We start from the raw sequence: 9,622 nt of genomic DNA, 5'->3' as shown, positions 1-9,622 counted from the left end.
TTAGTTCAGGTTCTCCTGAAGCAGAGCCTGAGACTACTCTTTTGGGAAGTGACCCCAGGAAGCTGGAGCAAAGGAGCAGGAAGAGCAAGACTCCGTCTCAAAAAAATAAAATAATTAAAAAAAAAAAAAAACCGTCCTTGTGTTACTCTTTCCAAATCACAGCTCTGGTCCTTCAGTGGCTCTCCAGGGGCCTTAGGCCAAAGCTCACACTTAAGAGGCCACCAGGGCCCCGCCAGCCTCTCCAGTCCTATCTCATCTGCCTGCAGGGCTGAACGGCTGAACCTCCACCACCCTGCTTCCCTGCCCCTGCCACTGTCTCTCCAGCGGGCCCTGCTCCTGCTTGCTGTCTGCTGGGATGTCCTTCCTGTCTCTAATCCCCCGCTAACTCCTCTTCCATTCTTTGGTCCCTCGCCCGACCCCCCAGCTTCGTGGATCCCATCTGCAGTCCTCACAGTGGATGTTTCTCCAGCAGGGAGAGGGTGGGCTGGGTCATCATCATGTTCCAGCATTGCTCAGACCAGCACTTGACGCTGAACAGGCCCCAACACTTGTTGGGACAGGAATCTCAGGCCTGGATTCCCCAGATTGGCTGGCGCCATGCCAGGCCCATCTCAGCCCCTGTCTGAGGTGAGCACATTAGCTCTGGCTTCCAGCGCAGGAACTGAGCCAGCCACCCCGCCCCACGTCACACCCTTTGTCTGGCCTCACCTTCTCCCAGGGCCCTGCCAGCTCAGGGAGGACTCCAGAGGCAGGGATCCCCAAGGAGCCCGGAAGGAGCCCAACCCCAGTGCTGGCTCAGGCCTCAGCTGCCTGGGGCCACAGGCTATGGCTGTGACCTCTCCTATCCAGATGGTTGGATCTGGGGGAGGCTCCTTCCCACACCCCAAATTTGAACCAAGCCTCGGGCCGCTTGTGGTCTGTGCTTAACTTTGTACCACAGCTGCATCCCCGTCATTAAACATCTTTAATCATCTAATGGTGCAATTAGCTCCCTGGGCCTTGAGCTGGCTCCCCTGCAGCCTTCTCATTCCTGGAGGTGTTGGCATCGAGGTTTCCAGGTCCTTCCGTTCAACTCAGCAAACACTCGGGGAGCTCTGTCTGTGGAAGCTTGCCCTGAGGAGTACCCAGCACGTGAAGGGCCAGCCTGGGCAGCCTCCCCTCCCTGCCACAACGTGGGCCAGGGATAAGAGGAGGCGTACGTCACCAGCCAGGCCCCTCTACCTGCCAGACAGGCCCAGAGAGGGTGAGTAACTTCCCCAAGGCCACAGAGCCCAGGTCTGGAGATCTGATTGAGGCCTTGGGAGCGGGTGAAGCATTTGCTGAGTGTCTGGTGGTGGGGGCACATTGGTTAATAAAATGCACACGGCCCCTGCCTTTGTGGATTTCACAGGTTGGTGTGAGAGGCAGTCGGTAAAAAAAAATTGACCCAATTGTTGCAGAAATGCAGAATGTGCTACCTGCTAGGATGGGAGTCAGTGAGGGACAGGGTGAGGAGGAGGTGAGGAGCTCTGAGGACAGCAGGTCAGAAAGGCTTCCCAGAGGAAACTAGCTAAAGCTTGGTTTTTATTGTTCTTATTGCTTTTTAGAGGGTCTTGCTCTGTTGTCCAGGCTGGAGTGCAGTGGTACAATCCTGACTCAACTGCAACCTCAAACTCCTGGGCTCAAGTGATCTTCCCGCCTCAGCCTCCCAAGCAGCTGGGACTATAGTTGTGCAGCTAAACCTCGAAGGATGAAAAAGAGTGACCATATAAAGATTTGGGAGAGCTGGGCACGGTGTAATTCCAGCACTTTCGGAGGCTGAGGTGGGAGGACCGCTTGAGCCCAGGAGGTTGAGGCTGCAGTGAGCTACGATTGTGCCACTGCACTCCAGCCTGGGTGGTAAAGCAAGATCCCATCTCAAATAAAATAAAAAAGTAAAAGAAAATGATTTGAGGAAAAGAACATTCAGGGAAAGGCCCTTAAGGTGGGAACTGGGTATACTGGATCTGGATGGAGAATGGGTGGAGGAAGATTAATGGGAGATGGAACCAGAGCTTTTCACAGGGACTGGAGCCTCTTCCGGTATGAGAAGGGGCTTGAGCTTTACTTCCAGGGTCTGGGGGACCACAGTGGATGTTAAGGGAGGAGACAGGTGTTGGTGACAAGATGTAATGTTTTTTTTTTTTTTTTTTTTTTTTCTGTAAAGACAGGGTCTCCCTTTGTTGCCCAGGCTGGTCTCGAACTCCTGAGCTCAAGGCATCCACCCGCCTTGGCCTCCCAAAGTGCTGGGATTACAGGCATGAGCCACCAATGCATGTTTTTGCAAGGCCCTGCCGGCAGCTGCATAAAGCAGGATTAAGGGAGGTGGGTGGAGGCAGGGAGGTCAGCAAGGAGGCTGGGATGTCCTCCAGGAGGGGGTGAAAGTGCTGCAAGCTTGGCAGGGGAGGTGGTGAGAGTGGATGACTTGAGCACATTAGGAGGAAGCTCCAACAGTCCCTGCTGATGGATGAGGGGTGTGGGCACAGAGAGGGCAGCCCAAGACGGATTCTCAGGCTTTGGGTGGGTGAGTGGAGGTGAACTTACTGAGATGGGGAAGTCCGGGTAGGAGCCCACTGAGGCCAAAAAGTCACGAGTTTGGTTTTGGCCAAATTATTTTGGGCAAACCTGTTAGATATCCATGGAGATGTTGGAAAAAAAACGAATAATTTAACTAACACTTTTGAACACACTGCATCAGTTGCCAAGTGCCTTATATGCATTAACTCATTGCAACCCGTTGGAAAAGGTGCTACAGGTTGAGTCTCCCTCATCTGAAATGCTTGGGACCAGAGGTGTTTCAATTTTGAATTTTTTTGGATTTTGAAATATTTGCATTATATATTATATATATATATATCCCTAATCCAAAAAATAAAAAATGAAATCTGAAATGCTCCAGTGAACATTCCCATTGAATGTCATCTCAGTGCTCAAAAAGTTTCATATTTTAAAGCATTTTGGATGCAAATTTTTGTGTGGGTTTTTTTTTTTTTTTTTGAGACGGAGTCTCGCTCTGTCGCCCAGGCTGGAGTGCAGTGGCCAGATCTCAGCTCACTGCAATCTCTGCCTCCCGGGTTTATGCCATTCTCCTGCCTCAGCCTCCTGAGTAGCTGGGACTACAGGCGCCCGCCACCACGCCCGGCTAGTTTTTTGTATTTTTAGTAGGGACGGTGTTTCACCGTGTTAGCCAGGATGGTCTTGATCTCCTGACCTCATGATCCGCCTGTCTCGGCATCCCAAAGCGCTGGGATTACAGGCTTGAGCCACCGCGCCCGGCCGGATAGCAAATTTTTGAATTTGAGGTGCTCAATTTGAGGTGCTCAACCTGTATCATTATTCCCATTTCACTGATGGTGAAACTGAGGCTCAGAATATCATGTTTTATCAAGGATGAGAAAGCCACACAGAGCCCTGGGGAGTCCTCATGTCTAATAGGCTGCAGGAAGAGGCCTCCAATGAGGGTTCTAAGCTTTCTGGAAGGATGTTGTTCTTGGATTAGATGTTGCTGGGAGACCACGTGAGGTAAGACAGGGTCAATAAAGTGTCCAGGGCATTGAGCCACCAATCACAAAGCAGCTCCAGCTGACCTCAGAGAGTGAGGTTTCAGGGGAGTAGAGGTAGGAGCTGGACTGCTAGATGTTCTGGAGGGAGTGGGAGGAGAGAAGGTGGAGGGAGCTATGCCTGGCTGGGGAGGGCTTGAGACACAGACGCTGCTTACAGGGACAGAGGGTCCCAGGATGCTCCCCTGCCCATCTAGGGCCAGAGACTCCAGGGATTTGTCAAAGAGATGGACACTTTAGAATAAGAATTTCCTTTTTGAGTCTGGGCGTGGTGGCTCACGCCTGTAATACCAGCACTTTGGGAGGTCGAGGCGAGCAGATCACCTGAGGTCAGGAGTTCGAGAACAGCATGGGCAACATGGTAAAACTCCGTCTCTACTAAGAATACAAAAATGAGCCGGGTGTGGTGGTGTGCACCTGTAGTCCCAGCTACTCAGGAGGCTGAGGCAGGAGAATCACTTGAACCCGGGAAGCAGAGGTTGCAGTGAGCCGAGATCGCACCATTGCACTCCAGCCTGGGCAACAGAGCCAGACTCAGACTCGAAAAAAAAAAAAAAAAATTAGCCAGGCATGGTGGCGCACGCTTGCAGTCCCAGGCTACTTTAAGGCTGAGGCACAAGAATTGTTTGAACCTGGGAGGTGGAGGTTGCAGTGAGCTAAGATCATGCCATTGCACTCCAGCCTGGGTAACAGAGGGAGACTGTCTCAAAAAAAAAAAAAAAAAAAAAAGAATTTCATTTTTGGTATTGATCAGCAGCTGTGCACTTCCGAGTTAACCTGTGTATTGTCGAGGGCTATTTCTTGCCTGTGGCAATTCTCCAATGGACTGAGGACAAGGCAGAGGTCAGGAGAGGGCAGGGTGCCTCACTCTCCCCTCTCCCAGCTCGGGGTGTTCCCACACATACTGGGACTCGGTCAGAGCTGAGAGGGCTGCTGGGCAGCGCCCTTATTCTCCCAGAGGACTCTGGACCTACAGGAGAAGAAGAAGACCACAGCCTTGGGTGCCAGGATAGGATAGTCTCTCCTGGCCATGGACAGGCTCCCTCCAAGCTCACAACGAACATTAACACTTTCCCCACCCCAGAAGTCCAGAGGTAGGGAGACCTCCGCCAGCCCCTGCAAGTGCATTCTGGGGAGACCCAGGCCTAGACGAGAAGGGCCTTGCCCAAAGTCTCATCCCATTTGTCCATCACCTCCTCAGTGCTGCCAGATGCGAACCCTCCAGCATGGCTACCTGCCCCCAGAGGCCTTCCTTGGCTCTTCCCTAGGCTTGGTTAGGCCCTCGCCTGTGTTCCCAAAGCCCCTTAGGCCAATACCCCCAGGCTTGCCACAGCCTATGGTCATAGTCTTTCTGTGTGTCTGCCTAGCCCCACTGATTGGAGGCAGGAGCCAGATCTGATCCACCTGGCATCCCGGTACCCAGCACAGGGGTTGAACAGGGCCAGGGTATGGGCGCATTTGTTGAACCCACCTGAGCTGAACTGAATCACTTGGGCTCTTGCTAAGGGCCATAAACCTGGATCCTTCTCTGGCTTGAGAAGCAAAGTGCCACATTTCAGGTTTGGCATTTCTATCAGGTGACTACATAGGAGCAAAGACTCAGGGTCCCCGAATGATAGGAAACCACAGGGAACATCAGGCATCCTGCCCCCATCTTCCAGAGAAGGAGGCTGAAGCTTAGAGGGACACGGGTACGAACCACAGGCCCACCAGCAGTGGGGATGGGTCATACTCAGATGGCCTTGGCCCTGCTCCTGGCTCCCTTTCCATGAATGTGAAAGCCCAGGTTTCCTCATCTGCAAAACTGAGTTGGACTCAGCAGTCTCTGAAAGCTCGGCCACTGTCCAGTTCCATGAACTCACAGGCTCCCAGCCCCGCAGCGGGGGGAGAAGAGGCACTTTCAAGAGGCTGTTTATCATCTTGTTGTACCCCCTTGAGCTCTGGGAGCAAAACATTCCTAAGAAACAGGGTGATTCATTCACAGCACCACTTGCCAGTTCCAGAGAAAAGGCAGCCCGTGAAACACACTCTGTGACTTTTAAGGAGGAGGAAAAGATTTTTTTTTTGGAGACAGGGTCTCTCTCTATCACCTAGGCTGGAGGGCAGTGACACTATCACAGCTCACTGCAGCCTCCACCTCCCTGGGCTCAAGCGATCCTCCCTTCTCAGTCTCCTGGGACTACAGGCGTGCACAACCATGCCTGACTAATTTTGGGTGGTTTTTTTTTAGAGATGGGGTCTTGCCATGTTGCCCAGGATGATTTTGAACTCCTGGGCTCAAACAGTCTTTCCGCCTTGGCCTCCCAAAGTGCTGAGATTTCAGGCATTAGCTACCATGCCGGGCCAGCATTTTTTAATGAAATTTCTCTTTAGCAGAAGATGGCCAAAGAAGCTGGGACACATATTTTTTTCCTCCCAAATAACCAAGCTTTTTTGGGAAGAATCTATCATCATTCAAGCCTAATTCTCTCAAAACACAAGATGGTACCTTCTAGCAACACAAGATATGACATTGCTTTTTGAACAATGTGATGGGCTGAACCTGACAACGGCTGCTCTTATTGTTGGTTGATTGGATGTGGGTTAAAACTAAATTCGATTGGCTGTTTTTGTTGTTCTTGACATGAATCCATGTCAGAACTCCAAGTGTCAAGGAGAAGACGAGAAACTCATACTGGCTCCTCTTAAATTAAGTAGAGGGAAGCTTGTGGAATGGGTTGGATTAGAAATCTTGCCACCCAAAAAGCCATGAAGGGAGGGAATAGGTGAGTCTGGTTAGGGATCCTCGGTGTAAAATGGGATAATTGCAGCGGGGCGGATGGCAAGCCTCTATGATTCACAGAAAACCAGCCTGGAATGACTCCAATAATACAAAGACAGATGGAAAGCACAGTCTCTCATTTTGAAGTCACAGGATATCTATGCCCTGAATTTGGGCCTCCCATAACATGAATGTTATACTCAAGTCTTTAAAAATTATACTTTGAGCTCCCAACCTCCAGCTGGGTGGAGGTGGGAGTGAGCTTGACCTCTTTGCCCAAGTGAGATGCAGTAAGAAAGCTCTGGAAACCTGGGTTCTAATTCCATTCTGATTCCAAAGAGCTAAGTGGCATTGGGCATGTCGCCACCCTTCTCTGGGACTCAGTTTCCCCTTCTGTAAAATCTTAGGGAAAAGAATGGGTTAGAGAGAAGAGGTAACCCTTGAGGTATGGGCTTTGGGGTCATAGTGCTGGGTTTTAATCCCACCTTTCTTAATGAGGCAAGTTGTTTAACCCTTCTGAGGAAACCCTTCAGTTTTCTAAGGCAGAGACAATAATATCTACCATAAGGAATTTGCTTACAAGTTAAATGACATAATGTGTCTCAAACACATAGCTTACGCCTTGACCCACAGGAAACATTTTTTTTAAGTTTTTGTTTCTGTTTTTGTTTTTGTTTTTTTGAGATGGAGTCTCGCTCTGTCGCCTGGGCGGGAGTGCAGTGGCCGGATCTCGGCTCACTGCAAGCTCCGCCTCCCGGGTTTACGCCATTCTCCTGCCTCAGCCTCCCGAGTAGCTGGGACTACAGGCGCCTGCCACCTCGCCCGGCTAGATTTTTGTATTTTTTAGTAGAGACGGGGTTTCACCGTGTTAGCCAGGATGGTCTCGATCTCCTGACCTCGTGATCCGCCCGTCTCGGCCTCCCAAAGTGCTGGGATTACAGGCTTGAGCCATGGCGCCTGGCCTTGTTTTGTTTTTTAAATAGAGACAGGGCCTAACTATGTTGCCCAGCCTAGTCTCCTGGGCTTAAGTGATCCGCCCACCTCAGCCTAGGAAAATATTTTAGGAAAAAGCAATTTACACATAGTGAAATGCTCAGATCTGAAGCATTCAGTCAACTCTGATGACTGCATATCAAGGTATAAAACATTTCCAGCAGGTGATCCCAGCACTTTGGGAGGCCAAGGGGGTGGATCACTTGAGCCCAAGAGTTAATGACCAGCTTGGGTAATATGGCAAGACCCTGTCTCTACAAAAAATACAAAACGTTAGTTGGGTGTGGTAGCACATGCCTGTGGTCCTGGCTACGCGGGAGGCTGAGGTGTGAGGATCACTTGAGCCTGGGAGGGAGAGGCTGCAGTCGGCTGAGATCCCACCACTGCACTCCAGCCTGGGTGACAAAGCAAGACCCTGCCTCAAAAAAGAAAAGAAATAAAAATTCATCATCCCAGATAGTTTTCTCACGCCTTTTCCTAGTCAACCTTCTTCCCAGAAGCAGCCACAGATCTGATTTCTATCACCACAGGTTAGTTGTGTCTATTTTAGAATTTCCCTGGAATAGAACCAGACAGTATACAGATGCTCCTCAACTTGCAATGGTGTCACATCCTGATAAACCCATCCTAAATAGAAAATATCATTAAGTCAAAAATGCATTTGGCAGGGGAAGGGACAATGGTTAGGTAGAATGGTTAGAGTTAGGTAGAATGAATAAGATCTAGTATTTGATAGCACAACAAGGTGACTATAGTCAACAATAATTTGTTGTACATTTTAAAATAACTACAAGAGTATAACTGGACTGTTTGTAACACAAAGAAATGATAGATGCTTACCTCAATGTGATTATGACACATTGTGTGCTTGTATTAAAATATCTCAAGTACCCCATAAATCTATACACCTACTATACCGACAAAATAAAAATTTTTAGTGCATTTAGGCCAGGCACAATGGCTCACACCTATAATCTCAGTGCTTTGAATGCCATGAGTTCAAGACCAACCTGGACAACATAGTAAGACCCCACCTCTACCAAAAAAATATATTTTAAAAAAATTAGCCACACATGGTGGTTTAAGCCTCTAGTCCCAGCTACTCGGGAAGCTGAGGTGAAAGCATGGCTTGAGCCCAGGAGTTAGAGGCTACAGTGAGCTATGATCATACCACAGCACTCCAGCCTGGATGACGGAGTGAGACCCTGTCTTTACAAAAAAAAAAGTTAAAAAAAAATGCATTTAATATGCCTAACCTACCAAACATCTAGCATAGCCTAGCCTACCTTGAATGTGCTCCGAACACTTATAATAGCTTACAGCTGGGCAAAATCATCGAACACAAAGCCTATTCTATAGTGATGTGTTGAATATCTTAGGTAATTTATTGAATACTATACTGAAAGTGAAAAACAGAATAGTTGTATGGGTACTCAAAATACGGTTTCTACTGAACGTGTATCTCTTTCACAGGATCATAAAGTTGAAAAATTAAAGTAGAAAATCATTCGTATTCATATTGCGCATATCTGTAATCATTTCTTTTTTTTTTTTTTTTTAGAGATGGGATTTCATTCTGACACCCAGACTGGAATGCAGTGGTGCAATCATAGTTCCCTGCAGCCTTGAACTCCAGGGCTCAAGGGATCCTTCCACCTCAGCTTCCTGAGTAGCTGGGATTACGAACTTGAGCCACCATGCCTGACAGTAAATCATTTCTTGATGGTGTGTAGTATTTCATTGTATAAATATGCTGCATTTCACTCACTCTATTGTTGATATTTGTTGATGAACATCAGGACTATTTTTAGTTTTTGACTACTATGAATAAAGCTGCTATGAACAATCTAGCTTGAATTTAGCACAAAATTTTTGTGGACAAATATTTTCGCCTCTCTTGGGTAATATCTAGGAGTGGAATGCTGGCTCATAGCTTAGATGTATGTTAAATTTTTAAAAGAAACTCCAGTTTTCTTTAATTTTTTTAACTTTTAGGTTTGGGGGTGCATGTGAAGGTTTGTTACATATGCAAACACGTATTACGGGAGTTTGTTGTACCTATCATTCCATCACCCAGTTTATTAAGCCCAGTACCCAATAGTGATCTTTTTTGCTCCTCTCCTCCTCCCATTCTCCCACCTCAAGTAGACCACAGTGTCTATTGTTTCCTTTTTTCCGTTCATAAGTTCTCATCATTTAGCTCCCAGAAACCCCAGTTTTCTAAAGTGGCTCTACTGGTGGGGCATGGTGGCTTATGCCTGTAATCCCAAGGCTTTGGGAGGCCAAGGTG

The sequence above is a fragment of the Piliocolobus tephrosceles genome, chromosome 20 (assembly GCF_002776525.5).
Source record: "Piliocolobus tephrosceles isolate RC106 chromosome 20, ASM277652v3, whole genome shotgun sequence".
In the NCBI taxonomy this organism is placed as follows: domain Eukaryota; kingdom Metazoa; phylum Chordata; class Mammalia; order Primates; family Cercopithecidae; genus Piliocolobus; species Piliocolobus tephrosceles.
This window is presented reverse-complemented; position numbering follows the sequence as displayed.